The sequence below is a fragment of the Podarcis tiliguerta genome (genome assembly GCF_965153285.1).
Source record: "Podarcis tiliguerta genome assembly, chromosome: 14".
NCBI lineage: Eukaryota > Metazoa > Chordata > Lepidosauria > Squamata > Lacertidae > Podarcis > Podarcis tiliguerta.
The window spans coordinates 12,863,743-12,884,010 of record NC_139547.1 but is presented as its reverse complement, the minus strand read 5'-3'; the positions used below and the strand labels follow the sequence as shown (position 1 = coordinate 12,884,010).

Genomic DNA, 20,268 nt, shown 5'->3' with positions numbered 1-20,268 from the left:
ATTAGCATTACATACAGTATTAGGTTAGGAAGAAAAGAGGGGTAAAGAGGGGGAGGTGGAATGGTGAGTGGGGTGGGGTGGGGTAGGGTGGGATGGCAATACTTCTACTTAGTGTATGTGTGGTTGTTTTGTGTCAGCATCACTTGTGTGGGTTCTCTTACTATTCGCTTGTTGTATTTCCTTGGTAGTGAAAGAGGGGCAGCCTAGTGTGTGGTTGGTTGTATTTGGTTGGCTGTAGTGAGGTTTGTTTTTGTGTGAGAGTGGGGGGGGGGGTGTTTGGATCAAGTTAGCCATATTGATTCATATGCTGTCGGCGGATTCTTGTTATCTTGTTGGGCTGTGTATGTGATGAAGGGGAACCATACCAGGGTGAAGACGTCTTCTTCTCTTTGTCCCCGTGTCAGTTTCACTTTATTGGTTAGTTTTCCTAATAAGGCTGTTTCTCATACTATTTGATACCATTGGTCCATGCTTACTCCTGACAGGTCTCTCCAGTGTCTGGCTATGATGCTTCTGGCTGCTGAGAGCAGGTGGGTTGTGAGCTCTTTATGATGTGAGTGGGCATTATTATATTGGAAGATGTTTAGTGGGGCCAGTTCTGGGGCGACTTCTAATACTTGCTTAGTTATTTTGCATATTTCTTGTATGATTGCTGTTCAGAATTGTTGGATTTGGGGACATTCCTACCACATGTGGAGGTATGTGCCTGTGGAGGTGCATCCTCTCCAGTATTTGGGTGAGGTTCCTGGACGTATTAGCGCCAGTTTCCATGGTGTTAGGTACCATCTGTAAGTGAGTTTCAGAGTGAGTTCTTTTCTTTTCACTGATATGGATTTAAAGGGAGGTTTAGACCACATTCTGGTCCATTGGGTGGGGCTAATCTCAAAAGACGACTAGACAAATTCATGGAGGAAAGAGCTAGTAGTGCCTATTAGCCATGATCGAAACAAAATAAAAAAAATCCTTCCAGTAGTGGAAGGAATTTTTAAATTTTGTTTCAACTATGGCAGACCAACACGGCTACCTACCTGTAACTATTAGCCATGATGTCTGTTCTGCCTCCACAGTCGGAAGCACTAATGCTTCTGAATACCAGTCGCTGGAAACAGCAGTGGACTTTGGGCTTTCAAATAGTGGTGCCCTGTGTGAGGCTAAAATTCACCTCTCACCCTTCATTCTACAGCATTGTTCTGGGGAACCCTGCAGTGTGGCATCCAGTGCGACCTTACTGGCCGCGCCACCTTAAAACTGCCTCTACTAGAAACCAGAGTGCTTTTGTGCTCGAATCTTGGGAGAACACAATACTGGACTAGATGGGCCACTAGCCTGATCCAACAGGCTCTTACGCTTTTAGATTCCAATATCTGAAGATGGCTGCCTCCTCAAATATTTGAAGGACTATCACATGGGAGATGGAGCAAGCTTGCTTTCTGCGGCTCCAGAGGGTAGAACCCAAACCAATGGAAAGAAGAAGTGTGTGCTGGGCCCAGGGGTTAACCCAAGCAATGCGGTCCCGCTCCGGTCCCAAATCCAAGGATTCCACGAGGAGTCAATCTGACAGGGCCAAGGCAGGAAACCAAGGTCAGGCACAGGGTCTCAGGCAGGTTCTAGCAAACAGCAATGTTGCTCCCGCAACCTGGGACGGGGTCAGACAGCCTTTTATCTTTGTTGGGGTAATGGCTGGTCCTGATCCCCCGGTGACTCACCTCCCTGTCTTGCCTGAAGGCAAGCACTCCTCCAGCAAGTACTCAGGTCTCTCCTTCTCTCAGACCTTAGTCTTTGCAGCTCGGGAGATGTTGGTGCGTTACTAGACCCAGAGGCTGCCTCAGCCTCTCCTGACCCAACTGGTAGTGGAGCAGCTGTAAGTGATTGCCCAGCTGAAGGCAACGAGGTAATCCCCACATCTGGAGCCAGGGCAGGCTCAGGCCCCTGACTCCGCCCTGCTGGTGCTTGTTGCAGGGGAACCTGTGCAGACTGGGCCTCTTCAGAATCAGGTCCCAGACTTGGTTCAGATGCCGCCTGAGGCAAAGGATCCAGTGCGGACTGAGACTCCTCTAGTCCCGAGCCCGAGCCCGAGTCCCAGGCCATCCCAAAGTGGAAGAAAATGACCTGTGCCAGGCCAAGTAAAGTCAGGGGACAATATTACACTGGCTGGTTTGTTCCATTCCTTCTACATCTCCCTGAGATCCCAAAATACTGATCCCCTTAAAAGAGGCTGCCATTCTGAGAGTCGGTGTGTTGTAGTGGATATACTATTACTCTGGAGACCAAGGTTCACATTTCTATTCAGCAATCATGCTCTTTCAGCCAAACCTACCTCACACAGTTGCTGCGAGAATAAAATGAGGGAGGGGTGCTCTCAACCTCTTGGAGGAAAGGCTGGATAAAAATAAAACAAATCAGCCCTTTCCCCCACCCCCCTCAACACTGTCAAACCAGAAGCCTGAAGAACAGCGCACATTTTAATTTTGACTCAACACAAATAGTTTTTGGGTAAAGTGGGTGATGCTATTCACAGGAAATGATTAGTTTTTCCACAGTACATTAAAATTGAAACTTTAATAAAGAAAACAGTAATTGTGTGCCTATAATTTTGCTGATTGCAGGACACAGCTTGCAACTATCTAAATTACAGTTTACAGAGACATTATTCTGAAACTCTCCCTCCTTTTTTATATAAAAAAAAATCTAGTTATGTAGCAGTAGCCTTAGCAGAAGAAAAGTAATCTATCCCATATCAGAGTTTCTCTTCACAATCATCTTCTGCTCCCTTCCCAAGTCATCATGCATTTGAAATCAGATGGGAATCAGGGAGGTGTTGAGAACCTGCAGGCCTCCAAAAGTTGTTAGAATACAATTCCCAGCATTCCTGAGCATTTGCTCTACTGGTTGGGGCTGATGGGATTTGTAGTGCACCAACATCTTGGATGGCCTCAGGCTTCCCATCTTTGGAATACAGTGGTACCTCGGGATGCAAACGGGATCCGTTCTGGAGCCCCGTTCGCATCCTGAACAGAACGTAAGACGTGACTGCGCATCTGTGCGTGGGTCACGTTTGCCGCTTCCACGCATGCGTGTGATGTCATTTCGACCGTCTGCGCATGTGTGAGTGGCGAAACCCGAAAGTAATGCACTCCGTTACTTCCGGGTCGCCGCGGAGCACAACCCGAAAATACTTATCCTGAAGCGTATTTATCCCGAGGTATGACTGTACGACCTGAGTCACAGGGACTCAGAGCAAGGATCTACTCCCATTAGGGCAGAGGTAGAAACTGAGATATGAAAGCTAGGAGCTAAATGGCACCTTAAACCTAGGTTATAGGCACAACAACAGAATGTCTAGGTGCACTTCTTTATAACAAGAATACAAAGCTGAAAATGAATGAACTGCAGCCAAAATTCATGTTCATTTTTCATGTGGTATAGCCCTTCCCCTGCCCACCCCCTAATATTCTTAAGAGGGTCTGTTCTTCAGTCTTCAGAGAGTAGCTGGAAGTGGGGAGGCAGAAAAAGGTCTTCCTTTCCTTCCACTCTGCAGTTTTAATCTGAAATCTTAGGCGCAGTTCTGTGCCCAGAGCTCAGAAACGGGCCACACTAATTATTATTATTATTATTATTATTATTATTAATAATAATAATAATAATAATACCCCACCCATCTGGCTGGGTTTCCCCAGCCACTCTGGGTGGCTTCCAACAAAACACTAAAATACAATAGCTATTAAACATTAAAAGCTTCCCTAAACAGGGCTGCCTTCAGATGTCTTCTAAAAGTTTGGTAGTTATTTTTCTCTTTGACATCTGGTGGGAGGGCATTCCACAGGGCAGGTGCCACTACCGAGAAGGCCCTCTGCCTGGTTCCCTGTAACTTGGCTTCTCGCAGTGAGGGAACCACCAGAAGGCCCTCGGCGCTGGACCTCAGTGTCCAGGCAGAACGATGATGGAGGTGGAGACACTCCTTCAGGTATGCTGGACTGGTATAATGAAATTCCCTGTCGCGAAATGCTCCTAAAACAATGGGAGTTTCAAACACTGTGTTAGGGACGTTTCAAAATTTCAGGTTTTCTTGAAACAATTCTCTCACTCTTTCACTTTCAGAGACATGTAGGTGACCTACCGGCGATGTGCTCAACCCATAAGCAACGAACTAGCCCACACCTCCCCGTGTTGTAGCCAGTAATGGCAAAGGGACTGGGAGAAGGGACACGAAATAGTCACTCATTTTCAAATTGTATAATAAAATTAGACTGCCTTTTATGCATTTGTTTGAGCTGCTTTTAAATGTGAATTTTAAATTGTTGCAACCCATCCTGGGACTTGCTGATGAAGGGCAGGTAATAAATCTAATAAAATAGTAACAGCAACAACAAAACTTTCTCCTTTCTTTTCTCTATAAAAGCTCACTGTGGCAGCATTGGGGCACTACCCCCCACTAGTCCCAATTCATAGAATCATAGAATCATAGAGTTGGAAGAGACCACAAGGGCCATCGAGTCCAACCCCCTGCCAAGCAGGAAACACCATCAGAGCACTCCTGACATATGGTTGTCAAGCCTCTGCTTAAAGACCTCCAAAGAAGGAGACTCCACCACACTCCTTGGCAGCAAATTCCACTGTCAAACAGCTCTTACTGTCAGGAAGTTCTTCCTAATGTTTAGGTGGAGTCTTCTTTCTTGTAGTTTGGATCCATTGCTCCGTGTCCGCTTCTCTGGAGCAGCAGAAAACAACCTTTCTCCCTCCTCTATGTGACAAATTGTTAGCTATAACCCCCACTAAAAGCAGGGGGAAGCTTTTCCATAACCTCCAACATTTCTCTGACACCCTATTCAGTAATAATAATGGTATTTATACCCTGCCCATTTGAGTGGGTTGTCCCAGCCACTCTGGGCAGCTTCCAACATATATATAAACATAATGAAACATTAAACATTAAAAAAAACTTCCCTATACAGGGCTGAGCTGCCTTCAGAAATCTTTTATTTTTATTTATTTTTTATTTATGTTTTTCAATTTTATACATTTCAATAATTTTACAATCACTTTAGCATTTCAAAACTTGACTTCCTTCCCCCTGTTTCTATGGTTCCTTAAATTTATTGTAATATTTTCTGCATATCCAAATTACCTTAATTTGCTCATTTATTCATCTACTTTAAATATATACTTTTATAAAACTGCAGGTCATTACAATAATCCTGCCAATTTTCTTATCTGTTTACAGCTTATTTGCAAATATTCAATGAACCATTTTCATTCTTTTATCAGAAGTTTGTTCTCTTGGTTTCTTATTTTTCCGGTAAGTTTTGCCATTTCTGCATATTCCTCAAGTTTTTGTATCCATTCATCTTTTGCTGGGACTTCTTCTGCTTCTTTCCATTTTGGGGCCAATAACATTCCTGCTGCTGTAGTGGCATACATGAATAAATTTCTGTACAGTTTGGGATAGTTCTGTCCCTATAATTACCAAAAGAAAATCTTTTAAAAGATGTATAGTTACTTATCTCCTTGGTTCGGGGGTCGCATAACTCCATGCCTGTGACGTTAACATATGAGAGTGATGGAGGTGAAATAGTTAAACAGGTTACCCAATCAGAACCCAGGGGGTGGAGTCAGAGGGACTATAAAACCAGCTCTGGGAGGGGCAAAGGGAGGAGTTTGTTGGGAGGTTGGTTGGAGTGGGAGTGAATTGGGATAGAGTCTGTGGGGAGGTTGAGTTAGTGTAGAGAAATAAGCTGAGTCAGGAACAGTTAGGAGCTAGAAAGACAAGTAAATATCTGTGAGGTGGTTTAGTGAGTGAGAGCAGGTAGCAGAAGTTATAGGTCTGGATAGGCACCCCATGATTATAATTGATTGATAATGAAACCACATGCTTGTTAAACTGCAATAAATAAACAGAAGTTTCTGTTCCAATTTAACCCTGACTGGACTCAGTATTGTACCAGGTAGGGCCTGGGTGGTGGCAGCGAGAAATAAAGTGGTGGCACAGGGATCAATAGACAGTGAAACATCTGGAGGCCCTGTGTGATTACCACAATGCCGTCCAACATTTCTCCGATGGAAAGAGGCAAATAGGGATCTTCTACTATATGTGAGGGCAGCAGAGCAGCACAGGGGGTACAGGGCGGGCCACGTGGGACCCCCCCAGCTCTGTCCATATTTCAGCAGCTGCTGGCTGAGGCAGCTGCCTCACTCTGCATCATTGTAGAGCCCTGGAAAAACAAGTAACTGAAATTGGCAGATTTTCCCCACTCTTAACTTCAACCTAGGTAGGCAGAGCCTTAGCTTTTCAGCCCCTTATACCTTTCATAAGTATCCAGTTCTTTCACACAATAACTCCTGGTACAACCCCAAATTATATCCATTTCAATTAAAAGCACGCACCAAAAACAGGCAAACGAAGCAAGTTGTTTTCCACCAAACTGAACATTTCTTAAATTAGCCCTCATGCTGATAAGGTGGTCTTTCCTATGCATTATACCACATACCAGCAACTCTGTCAAGCTCTGTGGCGTTGTTGTTTTTTACCTTCCCCCTCCCCATTTCCTTTCTCTGTCGACAGAGAGCCCCTCCTACATCAATCTGGTTATTTAAACACACTCATTACCTTGGCAGCTGTTGCTTGTTAGCAGAACTCCTGCTAAAATGGTTTATGCACTTCCTTAGTCTGTGAACAACAAGGAAAAATCTAAATTGTTCAAATCCTGCCTCAACAGCTGGTTGCAGCACAAGAGAAGTATATTGGCAGACTCTGAAAACCTCACAGTTGTACGCTGTTAATATTATTCAATGAAGTATCAAGCAGTATTAAAGAACTGCACCTGACATTGAACAGAACAGCTTAATAGCAGCCTGTACCCAGTGTTTCAATGGAAGTGCATTGCAGAGAGCATTAATCAGGGTACTGATCATAAGAAGAGCTTGCTTGGGCAAAACAATGGCCCATGCAGTCTAACATCCTCTTCTCACAGCGGTGAGACCTATGAGAAGCCCCAAAGCAGGTCCTTAATGCAACAGAACCCTACCCATAGAATCATAGAGTTGGAAGAGACCACAAGGGCCATCAAGTCCAACCCCCTGCCAAGCAGGAAACACCATCAGAGCACTCCTGACATATGGTTGTCAAGCCTCTGCTTAAAGACCTCCAAAGAAGGAGACTCCACCACACTCCTTGGCAGCAAATTCCACTGTCAAACAGCTCTTACTGTCAGGAAGTTCTTCCTAATGTTGAGGTGGAATCTTCTTTCTTGTAGTTTGGATCCATTGCTCCGTGTCCGCTTCTCTGGAGCAGCAGAAAACAACCTTTCTCCCTCCTCTATGTGACATCCTTTAATATATTTGAACATGGCTATCATATCACCCCTTAACCTCCTCTTCTCCAGGCTAAACATGCCCAGCTCCCTTAGCCGTTCCTCATAAGGCATCGTTTCCAGGCCTTTGACCATTTTGGTTGCCCTCCTCTGGACACGTTCCAGTTTGTCAGTGTCCTTCTTGAACCCAAGTGGTATCCAGAGTCATATTGCCTCAGACAGTGCAGGTAGAAGATAGCCAGCATAGCTACTAGCCACCAACAGCTTCTTCACGGCCGGATATAACTCTTACAATATTATGCTTATTTACTCAGCAGCCTCACTATATCCAATAGGGTTTACACTCCACTGTGTTTAGCATTCCAGCCTTTCAGTGCAATCCTATTCATGTCTACTCAAAAATAAGTCCCACTTTGTTCAATGTTAATGTTTTAGGGGTGCTTGAGGACTAAGGCCTCATCTATACCACAAAAGGTAAAAAGGCAAAGGACCCCTGGATGGTTAAGTCCAGTCAAAGGTGATTATGGTGTTGTGGCGCTCATCTTGCTTTCAGGCCAAGGGAGCCGGCGTTTGTCCACAGACAGCTTTACGGGTCATGGGACCAGCAGGACTAAACTGCTTCTGGCAGAACAGGACACCATGATGGAAGCTGGAGCGCATGTGTGCTTTTGTAAGGAGCCCCCGGTCATTTCACGGACTATTGACCCGTACACCACTAATCCGCTGCCACCAACCAGGTTCTCGCCAGTAAAACACTTAGAATCAGTCGGGTTCTCAAGTTAACAATGAAGATTGTAGTTTATTGCAAACACAAATAAACTTTAAATGCATTCGAAACACTGTTACCCTTTACCCTCTTAGTCTTATTTTATCCTGTCTCTAACTCACGCCCACTCTTCTACCTCCCCTCACACAAGAACCAACTGCACAAACTGTCTCTCTATTTCCATCTGTCTTCCAACTGCTTTTTCCCAACTGTCTAAACCTCTGGCTAAGCCTTTGAAAAACAGGTAGGCTCCACCTCTGGGCTTTTCTATTGGTCTACCTATTAACCCTTTCTCTCTCCCTGTACAGACATTTCCAAAGGAATGGGCAAACGCCACATCATGGAAATGCCATTTGCCTTCCCATTGCAGCAGTATCAATTTATCTACTTACACTGGCGTGCTTTCAAACTGCTAGGTTGGCAGAAGCTTACCCCATTGTGCAGATTCAAACTGCCGACCTTCTGATTGGCAAGCCTAAGACGCTCAGTGGTTTAGACCACAGCACCATCCTGTCCCATCTATACCATATGTTTACAGTGGCATGTGATACTGGAGTCTGGTGATGCAGTGCCTCAGAATTCCACCAGTGGGCTGGAGCCTCTCTCTGATTGGCTAAAATGACAGCAAGTCAGAGAGGGGTGGAGTCAGCACTTTGGGAGGGAGAATAAAAGGATCAGGCCAGGACAGTGGTGGCGAACCTATGGCACACTTACCAGAGGGGGCACTCAGAGCCCTCTCTGTGGGCATGCGCACCATTGCCCCAGCAGGGCCATAGCTAGGTGGTGAAACTGGTACTCCAGCACTGCAGGAGGCTCCTGGCAGCTTCCAGCATGGTCCCAGCACTGCTAGGGCACCATTTTCACCCTCGAGGCCGCACTGGGGGGAGAAGGAGAAGAGGGCTTGTGCTGGGAAACTGCCGCTCTGTCCAGGCCTCAACTTTTGATGTGCCAGGGCCTCCCGCTAGTTTGTTGTTCCTACTCAGGAGTAAGCTGCCTTGAGTTCAGCAAGGTTAGACAAATTATCAGCATGTGTACAAAAGCAAAAATCACACTAATTTTTCAAAAGCATGCCAAATGCAAACTTTTACCCTTCAAAAAAAAAATTGTTTGTATCATTGAAAGCTCTGTTATTGTGTTTTTCTTTTAAGACAAAAGATGTTAATGTATGGGTTGTTTTTTCTAAACTAAAACCTCAGTATTCAGGTTAAATTGCCGTGTTGGCACTTTGCGATAAATAAGTGGGTTTTGGGTTGCAGTTTGGGCACTCGGTCTCAAGCCCTAGTGTCTCTAGCCCTAGTGTGTCCCAGTCCTGGCTATACCCCTCATCCTGCCAGTTCATAGTGCCCTAGTCCCTTGGTGGTGGTTAAAAATACATTTATAGGGGTCATAGGTGGGCAGGGGGTTGCTGCACAGCACCATACCACTTTAAACAGTCATGGTTTCTCCCAAAGGATCCTGGGAATTCTAATCTGTTAAGAGCCAGTGTGGCATAACATACACATATTTGGAAGAAAGGGTGATATATAAATGTAACAAAAATATAATAAAGAAACAAAAGTATGGAGTTTTTCAGACACCCCATTCCCCTCTAAATGCTAAAATTTCCAAGGTCCCCCTGGAAGTTAGATTGATGGTTAAACCACTCTAGGGGCCTGGGGGAGGGATCATTTTTTACAATAAATTCAAAAACAATGGTTTTAAGCAAAGCAGCCTGATTTGCCACCTCCTGGACAAATACACAGATCCAAACATAACTATCCTTCAGATTTCACACTTTCCCTGAATTTTGCAATACAGTTCTTGGCTGGGGGGAAAAACCCCACCTAAAAGCACTTTAAAGTGAGAATGGGATGGAACTGATTTATGTATAAATAAATGTGGATTTTACCAGGCCCAGAAAGTGACTGATCCACTCATCCCTATTTTCAAGTGGTGTCTGGAAGCCATCAAAAAGTGAACAAGAGGGACATTAGAATTATCACAAACAATGAATCACGACTGAGAATGTAGCCTTATTGGAGTTCACCTGCGTCTGCGTTGCTCCGGGACAGGAGGAAGGAAGTCAAAATGACACCGAGGTTGGTTCAAAGAAAGAGTTTATTCTGCTCTCCGGATAGCAGAAGGCACCTGCGTGGTGAGTCCACAGCAAGTACAAAGAAATGACAGGTTTCATGCAGTTTATATATCCTCCAGGCACCCTCTCACTCCTCCCCTAGGAGCCCAACCACGTCGGCCTACGTACGCAGGTTGACATCACATATGTACTCTCTGGTACTCTCAACCATAAAAGGATCTTCCTTCCTGTACTTCTGACCATAAAAGGATCTTCCTCTTCCTACTCTTATCTGGGAAGACGTCACAATCTCCGGGAACACGCTTTTGGCGTTTTTCCCGGACATTGGTATTGCGCGTATTTTGTGGTCAGCACATAAGATAAAGTTCTGACATGTTTTCTTTGTTCCCCTGGAGAGCCAAGGCCATCCCTTGCCTGTCCTGATAAAGGACAGAACTGTTTATGCAGTTGTGTCCTTATTATGGTTTTGCTCAACAGTTCAAGTTTTACGCATTTAAAAGTGCTCTCTTTTGAAAGAACAAAAGGGGGGGGTTGAGTCAGTTTTTAAACTTACTACACAGAAACCCATTCCTTCAAGAAGATGCTTGTCTCTCATTGCCACCCACCTTAGTCCATAAGGTGGTGATGTGAGCTCTGAGCAGATCTTCTTAATGAAGATTTCAATAGCAGGTCTGGTTAATATGAGAATAACCAACCTTAGATAAGCAATGCATTGCAGTGTGCAATGTTGTAACATATCTATAATGCTGCGTGAGAGTAGCAAAGAGCAATAGCGAAGGAACCTCAAAGCACATCAACTTACAACATAAATAACTAAATTATGCCTCAGAGAATTACAGCTAATATACTGCAAGACTACCCTTGACCTTTGCAATGAATAGCTCTTGTTCATAACAGAAGCTATGAGACCAGCCATAACCAATTAAATTAATTGCCTGTAAAACTTCAAGGAGAGGGAGGTAGATGTTTACATTGTCTCAACAGTTTGCATGGAGAGATTTGTAAAGCACTTAAACAATTAATTTGTTTGCTTGCTTGCTTCAGTTGTCCTGGGAGAACCATGTTCGTGTTCTTCGGGTTTCTAACACCAATTCAGTCATCGCACCATTTAGAGGCAGGTTCTGCATTTAAAAAATATCACCTGGAGGAATTTCCTGGCAAAGCAGGTTCCCACTTTCAGATTTTCAACAAATAAATTAGGTCTGTCAAAGCAAAGCACTCTTTCCTGCAGCTGCTTCCGGATTCTCACTAATCTGCCTCACAGGCTCGGGGCTAAGATTGTAGTTGCTGGCAGGTGATGAAAAGGAGGAGGATGCAGAGAATGCAGTTGGTGGGGTGACCTGAGAGGCAGGATGGGGACCCTGCCCCATAGCGCAAAGAGGCCAGGAAGTGTGAGATGGTCCTCCCAGGTCTTTGTCATTCCCCATCCACACAGAGAACAGATTCCTTAGCAATGGGAGTCAGCGCCACACCAGGAAGGGAGGCTGAAATGCAGAAGGAGGGGTCCTCTGTCTTATCCCTGAAAACTAGGTGTTGTCCAGAGGAGGAAAAAAACTTAAATATGTTGCAGAGTTCCCAAAAATAGACCAGAGGCAATTGTTCTTCATCCAGCAGAGCTTTACTGCTACTGAAGGCAAATAAGCATAATGGCCACAAATCAAATACATTCAAGATTGGCACAGTCCATAAAAGATCCAGTTGCAGCAGACTTAAGCTTAACTTATAATATTTATAATAGGACTAAACCTTAATATTAAGCATACAGAACAGACCACACCAGAAGAAAGAGATAAAAAGAGAAAGTCAGTGAAACCCAGGCTCCTCCTGGTCTGACTATTACAGTCAGCATGACCTTGACAGAAAGATAACAGAACCGGTTTAAACCAGCTTCCCAGAAGGAATAACCCAAGCATCAGAAACCTTCTGCCTGTTTCTTTCACATAGAAAGAAACCTTCCAGAACCCTCTTGAACTAAGCAGAACAGGAAAGATCTCTACACATCAGGTCAATATTTTCTGTACTAAGAAATGCAAACTGACACTGGGTGCCACCTCCATCTTTGGGAGAAGTCCCACACCCCAATTTGGAGAAGAATGCACCTCCAAGAACACCAGTCTCACAGGAAGAGAGAGAGCCTTGCCGTTGATGGTGCCATGGGTAGCTGATGATGTTCACGGTATTCCCATCTGGCAGCAAGTGCCTCCCAAGCCAGTTGGGCCTGTGAGGCTGATGGCAAGTTGTAGTGGGACGCGGGTGGCGCTGTGGGTAAAAGCCTCAGTGCCTAGGGCTTGCCGATCGTATGGTCGGCGGTTCGAATCCCCGCAGCGGGGTGCGCTCCTGTCGTTCGGTCCCAGTGCCTGCCAACCTAGCAGTTTGAAAGCACTCCCAGGTGCAAGTAGATAAATAGGGACCGCTTACTAGCGGGAAGGTAAACGGCGTTTCCGTGTGCGGCTCTGGCTCGCCAGAGCAGCGATGTCACGCTGGCCACGTGACCCGGAAGTGTCTCCAGACAGTGCTGGCCCCCGGCCTCTTTGAGTGAGATGGGTGCACAACCCTAGAGTCTGTCAAGACTGCCCCGTATGGGCAGGGGTACCTTTACCTTTACCTTTAATTATCTATTGGAATTAGCACCTTTGATGCAGCTGAAGTCAATTTGCATTGAGACATAAATGAGCATATTCAAATTTTGTGCTTTGCAGGTGCTACCGCACAACCCAGGTAAGGGTGGTAGTGGCAGTGTTGGACAGCATCCCAGTGTTAGGATTCCTGCTCCGTGTTTGCAGTCATGGGATTGTTGTCTATCACATGACGGTGTATGCTTTCATTCCACATAGTGGGAAGTGACGGAGACAGGATGTTTATGTTACTGTGTTCTGGAATGTAGAACTTTTGTCATTTATTTATTTCTCTTTGCTGTCTGGTGAGAAAGAAGAAAGAGCTAAGGCAGAATGCTCTGAGTGTATTATATGAAAATAAAGTAGATTAGCCAAAATGCTGTGCTACTGAGTTCTGTTACGCAAACTGCAAATACTCTGCAGGATCCTAAGTGTGCTAATGCCTCTTGGTATCAGTCGCTGAGATGTTTGGGCTGGAGAAAGCTTTTGAAGCTCCCGGATGATCGAGCAGGAGGGAGAGAACATGCCAGCCGGGCATGTGTCTCTGCCAGGGGCCTACACGTGAGTAGGACGATCCTAACACTCAGGCCTCAAACCAGAATGCACTACCCCTAGTACCAAGAGTTCTTAGGAGACCCCTGTTCCCCTCACAGAGCTACATTTTCCAGAGTGCTTCAGCAACAAATTCCTCTTCTCAGGGAACTCTGGGAATTGTAACTCTGTGAAGGGAACACAGCCAGCTCCTCGGGGAGATGGGCATACTGCAGAAGGGAATTGCCTGCCTACATAAGACCTCAGACATGCCTAGCCCCGACTGAGACTACATCTTCCAAGCCCTAGCCAGTAGTGCCCACACCTGATCTGCCTGGATTATTGATGGGAAATCTCAGGCCTAGCACCCAAATGTGGCCCTCCAGGCTTCCTTATCCTCCCCTCACCAGCCTTGCTTCAGTGTTTTGCCTGGATGGAATGTGTCCTTGAACTCTTGCTTGTCTGGGTAAGGGTTATATGTAGAGACAAAGGTAAGATTTGCATTTGTTGCTCTGTCCACGTTTCCCTCTGCCCCCCTCCCTCCTCACCACTGGTATGTGGTCCCTGGAAGATTGCTTAAAAATGAATGAATGTGATTCCACCCTCCTTGGCTTAAATAGGCCTGCATTGACTTCGCCTGGATTTTACCTGCTTGCCTCACCTGGTGTGGCCTATTTGCTTTCTCCACTTCCCTTGCAACCCTTAGCAGAGCACCTCAAAATGCTTGAGGTGGAGAGGGCAGGTTAGACCTAGCCATCTGTTCACAACTCCTGATGGAAGGCATACTCTTGTACTTCCTCCTGCTCTTTGTGGTCTGATGTTCCACACCCCTTATCTTCCACAGCTTCCATAGTTTTCATCCTGCGCACCTTTTCCTGTGCCATGTCCCTCTGCCACTGCTTATCATTCTCCTCGAGCCTCGTTCCTTCTGTGCACTAAGCACGCCTATCAATAACTGAATGTGAATAATCACATCATTAGTCAGTCGCCGCTGATTGATGCTCTGCTGTCACAATGTGGTAACTTTTACTGCCAAGTAGAAATTGCCAGATGTCCCTTATTTTTTTAAGGGAATGTTCTTTGTTTCAGAAGAGACACATGGCTCGTTTGCTGGGGTTCCTTGGTGTGTGAAATGCTTACAAGGCGGCGCGTCTTCCTCTCGGGATCATCTTCAAGAGTCCTGCTTCTTACTGTTTCAGTGAAGGTAGTGAAGTCACAGGAAGAGCTGCTTTTTTTATATAGGTCTCTGGAATGACCTCCTGTAAGAGGTGCAGCTGTTTGACCAACTGTGCGTCTCATCTGCAACTATGCAAGATGCATTGTTTTCAGACAAGCATCCATACCGCAAGTGTGCAGAAGGTCCCAGGTCCAATCCCTGGTATCTCCAGGTTGGACAGAGACGATCTCTCCAAACTACAAGAAAGAAGATTCCACCTAAACATTAGGAAGAACTTCCTGACAGTAAGAGCTGTTCGACAGTGGAATTTGCTGCCAAGGAGTGTGGTGGAGTCTCCTTCTTTGGAGGTCTTTAAGCAGAGGCTTGACAACCATATGTCAGGAGTGCTCTGATGGTGTTTCCTGCTTGGCAGGGGGTTGGACTCGATGGCCCTTGTGGTCTCTTCCAACTCTATGATTCTATGATTCTATTCTATGATTCTATGATCTTCCACCTGAAACCCGGGAGTACCACTGCCAAATGTTGGAAACTGATCTAGGTGGGCCTTTGGGCCTGACTTAGTATAAGCCAGCTTCCAATGTTCTACTGTATGGACTGCTTACTGTTGTTATGTAATAATGGAGTAGTTATTGTGGGATAACCAGCCACATACAAGCAACATACTTAAGTCTAAAGGGGTTAACACCATAGAGTCCTGCCAGGCTTAGCTCACTTTGGGAAGGACCACATGGCTCTTACAAGCCCTCTAGGGCTCCTATACCAACAATTCAGTAACTTTCACCACTGTAAAGTTTTACTGCCTGTGCACTTCTTCTGAATGCTGTATGGAAAAGCACATAAATCTGACCTTTGGAGAGTTTGTGAGTAAACCCATTTTAAACTTACCAAACCTGTCGGTTACCCTCACCTGGTTTAGCCAATTCTTGCGGGGGCGGGGGGTGGCCGTTGTTACATGCTGACAGCTTCTAGGAGCCACTGGTAGGAGATGAGGGCAGGGTGGACAAACAACCCCAGAAAGAGAATGACATGTACCTCACCAGAGGTACTACCCCTCCCCTAACATCCCACACACCCCCTATAAGGTTGCAGCCTTAATTAAATGAAGCATCCCTCTAGGAGTAAGTCCAATAGTATATCACATTAGGTAGGAATGGAGGTGGATGCCGAAGGTCTCAGGTTCAATCTCTAGGTAGGGCTGGGAGAGACTTTGGTCTTAAACCCTGGAAAGCCACTGCCAGTCTTGTGTAGACAGTACTGAGTTAGATGGGTCAGTGGTTTGACTCTCAGTATAAGGCAGCTTCCTATTCTTCTTCTTTGGCAATCACTACTAGCGAAGTAAGATTGTCTTCCATAAACACGGTTTTTACAGTGAGTCTGTAAGTGACTCTGGAGGCCAGTTCTGGATCCACACGTCCTTCCACAGTGGGGACATAGGTTTCCAGACGGGAGTTGATCATGGTGAGGGTTTGCCAAGAATGCCTTCCTCTTAGCTCATTTCTCCCTTTCGTCCTGAGTTTGAGCGTCTTCAAAGCCAATGGCACCTTCAACTTAGTTGGACTGGTCATGTTGTGCGGATGCCTGATTATCATCTTCCAAAGCAACTGCTCTAATCCGAACTTAAAAATGGAAAGCATATAAAGACTCTCTCAAGGCAAATCTAAAAATATGTGGTATAAACACCGACAACTGGGAAACACTGGCCTGAGAGCGCTCCAGTTGGAGCTTCCTATATTCCTAAATAGAAGCTCTCAAACTTCAGGGGAAATATATATATATATATAGCCTCCATGAAAGCCTGTGCCACCAGCCAATGAACAAACCAAGAACAATATCCTGGAAAAGAATTATTGCTGACTATTGTATTTAACTGGATTAAGATGCTAAAGGAAGCCATGCATCTTTAATCCTTCGAAAGGACATTCAAATGCAAAATGTAGAGGGGAGGGAGGCAGGTGGCCCTATGAATAATTAACTGAGCATTTGCTTCTGTAATGAGAAATTAAATTCTAAATACATACAAGCCCACAGTGACGGGAGCCCAAGAAGTCAAGTTCATCTTCTTTGTGTCCTCTTCTGGATGGGAAAACCGCACGCCAATGTTTGACGCCTGCCTTGCTGGTGTCTCGTTCGTTCTTTCATCGTTTTCTTTGGAGCTGAAGGGGCGAAGGCCTAGAGGAAGGGAACAGGAACAGTGATAAAGGAAGCGAGGAATTGGGAAGAGGGAGAAAGAGAATTAAATAAAGCTACAGGAGACAAAAGAAAGCTGAGTATTAGAGGGAAGGTTAAACCAAAGAGACTGAAGCACACTTGAGTCCTCTACAAAGATTTCCTCTCTCTGTATTCAGATACTGAGAAGAGTTGTGATCTCCTTCTGCACTATACTTTTCAAGCAGTATCCTGTCACTATAATCAGCAGTGGCTTCCGCCCAAAATACTGGAGATTTTAGTTCATTAAGGGTGCTGACAGTTAGGAGACACCCTATTCCCCTGATAGGACTACAATTCCCAGAGTTCCCTGGGAAAGAGGGATTGAATGTTAAACCCTGGAGATTATAGCTCTGTCCCCAGGGATTGCATAGTGGAGGATTCTCTTGGGGGAGGGCTGTGTTAGCAGAATGCAACAGTTTGAAATCCCATGAAGGCTGAATAAAAAAATCTTTATTGCTTACCCAATGGCCCTTGCCAGCCAAAGAGTTGTATAATTAAAAAAAGTGGGACCCTACACAAACTAATTGCATAAGGTTAAGGTAAAGGTAAAGGACCATTAGGTCCAGGCGTGGCCGACTCTGGGGTTGTGGCGCTCATCTCTCTTTATTGGCCGAGGGAGCCGGCGTACAGCTTCTGGGTCATGTGGCCAGCATGACTAAGCCACTTCTGGCGAACCAGAGCAGCGCACAGAAACGCCGTTTACCTCCCCACTGGAGCAGTACCTATTTATCTACTTGCACTTTGACGTGCTTTTGAACTGCTAGGTGGGCAGGAGCAGGGACCAAGCAATAGGAGCTTACCTCCATCAAGGGGATTTGAACCGCCAACCTTCTGATTGGCAAATCCTAGGCTCTGTGGTTTATCCCACAGCGCCACCCGCGTTCCTACGTTGCAAAATTCAATATATATGTGCAGCTCTCCAGCTGCCCCCGGCACAACAGGTTCCCATTCCTACCATGCCCCGATACAACAGCACTAGTGGATTTCTGCCCCTGGGGTGCTTTTGTCTGGGATACCAAGGGGCAGGGGGGCAGCTGCAGTGGTGCTGAGTACTTTCCTTGCCAGCTGGCCTCCTCTGCAAATTTATTGCTATTTATTTTCTTTATTTCAGGCATTTATATACTGCTTAATCGTTAGCATGAATGATGAACGGCCAACGCCTGATGATACACAAGAAGGAAACAGCAGTGCCAGGTTGCCAATGTGTTTCTTTCACTGAAATTGCGCACGTGCCCACAGCTCGCTGGTTTCATGCGATGTGGGGCCCTGGACTGGACCATGCAGCTGAACCTCTCACGCTCTCTGGCTCTCACAGTGAGTGCTGCCTGGGGTGGGTGTAGGCTGGTGCCATTTCACTCTGCGCTTGCAGGGAAAGAGAACAACAGCAAACCAACCTATGGCCACATAAAGCGTCATCAATAAACACACAAGATGTAACTGGCTGTGTTCTTAAATAAATAAGGTATACTATTCATTGATTGTAAATTTCAACAGAAGTAACTCATAAAGTTCAACAAATGAACAAAGCAGAAGACCCAGTGGATCAGATCATTCTCTAGTCAATTTCATGCATAAGGTCCATCCGTGTAATGGTGTCTATTCCACCTGTCTGTTCATAAAGTCCAAACAATCCACATGAAAGGCTGTTACAGTTCCACAAAATCCTTTCACAGAGTCTAGACAAGGATTTCCAGAATATTGGCCTTGTTTCGCCGTCCTGGGCTTCATTGGTAGTTAAAGCACTAAGTAATGCAAATAAATACAATATCATGATCTCACACATTTTACAGCAAAAAATAATATCAAACAATAAATAACTGTACATACCATATGTGATATTACAAGACAATGGATCTTATGGCATAGTAGTACAGTGGTGCCTCGCAAGACGAAATTAATTCGTTCTGCGAGTTTTTTCGTCTTGTGAATTTTTCGTCTTGCGAAGCACGGTTTCCCATAGGAAATGCATTGACGGTTTCCCATAGGAATGCATTGACGGTTTTAAGAAAAAGGCGCAAGACGTTTTCGTCTTGCGAAGCAAGCCCATAGGGAAATTTGTCTTGCGAAGCAACTCAAAAAACAAAAAAACTATTTCGTCTTGCGAGTTTTTTGTCTTGGGAGGCATTCGTCTTGCGAGGTACCACTGTACCTGTTGTAAGCAGCAACTGTTACAAAATAGGATTATATGGACAAGCACAATATATCTGTTTGTCTGCATTGCCTTGAGTCAGGGCAATGGTTTGTCTCTTCCAGCCAGAGACCTCCTGGGCTCTGATGCGGCTGCTGTGCTCTCTCAATAAATTGAGGTGATCGCTCAGGCAACAGTTTTGTTGTCCCTTACTACTTAGGTCTATTGATCTCAGCAGAGGTGAAGCAACCTGCTCTGGTACCCGGAGCGGCGTTCATCCCAGGGGGCATGGCATGCATCCCAGGGGGTGTGGTGCAGGGTGTACATAACGGGGCATGGCGCATGTCCCGGGGGTGCAGCTGATCGGGGGTCGGCATTTTGTCACACACACACCCCTTTGGAATGGTACCTGGGGCGGACCTCCTCCCCCTCCTCAGAACTCCCCCCTCGGAGTGCCTGTCATCTGTAAAAGGGGAGCCTTAATGGGTTGCCTTTTCGTACAGCAGTGCGGCGCAGTTTTACAACAGTGCTTGGGAATCTGATCTGGGACTCCAGATTATTTAGTCTGGATTGATTTTGTGAACTGCCCTGAGATCTCTTGATGAAGGGCGGTATATAAATCTAATCAATCTAATCAATAACAATGATTTCTAAGCGGTGTGCAGAAAAATATACCATACAGAGAATGAAAACAATAAAAAGCCATCATAAAAGCATTAAAATTCCTGCTAAAAGGTAAAGGGACCCCTGACCATTAGGTCCAGTCGTGGACGACTCTGGGGTTGCGCGCTCATCTCGCTCTATAGGCCAAGGGAGACAGCGTTTGTCCACAGACAGCTTCCAGGTCATGTGGCCAGGATGACTAAGCCACTTCTGGCGAACCAGAGCAGCACACAGAAACACTGTTTACCTTCCTGCCGGAGCGGTACCTATTTATCTACTTGCACTTTGATGTGCTTTCGAACTGCTAGGCTGGCAGGAGCAGGGACCGAGCAACGGGCGCTCACCCCATCGTGGGGATTCGAACCGTCGACCTTCCGATTGGCAAACCCTAGGCTCTGTGGTTTAGACCACAGCACCACCTGCGTCCCCCTCTGCTAGGCAGAGATATAAGAGACCAGGAGGTCCCTAACCTGAGTGACAGCTAAGTGACACCCTGCTTCCCTCGACTCTTCAACCAGCCTTCCACCAGCTTTAGGAATTGAACACTTTGTGGCTTCAGAACTGCAGAGTCACTCAATGGACCCAGCTAGTCCAGGAGGGGGGAAGGTCCTTTGCATTTGTGCCGAGGCATGAGGATTTTTGAGAATAAATAAGAACCTCTGTGCTTCTTTCCTCCTCGCAGCCTTTTCTTTTCCCAGCGGCATTAGAAAGGCTGCTAAACCGGACTCTCCAAGCTCAGTTTTGCAGAGCTGCAGTAAAAGATCACCTTTGGCAAGTCTATAATTAACAATTAGTCACT

At 45.8% G+C, this 20,268-nt stretch overlaps 2 long non-coding RNA genes across 3 annotated transcripts in view; one reads left to right on the top strand and one right to left on the bottom strand.

Annotated features, from left to right (window-relative positions):
* LOC310663935 overlaps positions 1-16,624 on the bottom strand; it is a 53,895-nt gene extending 37,271 nt beyond the window's left edge. For both annotated transcript variants that reach the window (XR_014504692.1, XR_014504693.1), the window contains exon 1: positions 16,489-16,624. This is a non-coding gene — a long non-coding RNA (uncharacterized lncRNA). The remainder of the gene's footprint in view (positions 1-16,488) is intronic.
* LOC310663936 lies at positions 14,380-18,152 on the top strand. Its single transcript, XR_014504694.1, has 2 exons — positions 14,380-14,497; positions 17,790-18,152. It is a non-coding gene; the product is annotated as an uncharacterized lncRNA (long non-coding RNA).
* The last annotated feature ends 2,116 nt before the right edge of the window (positions 18,153-20,268 follow it).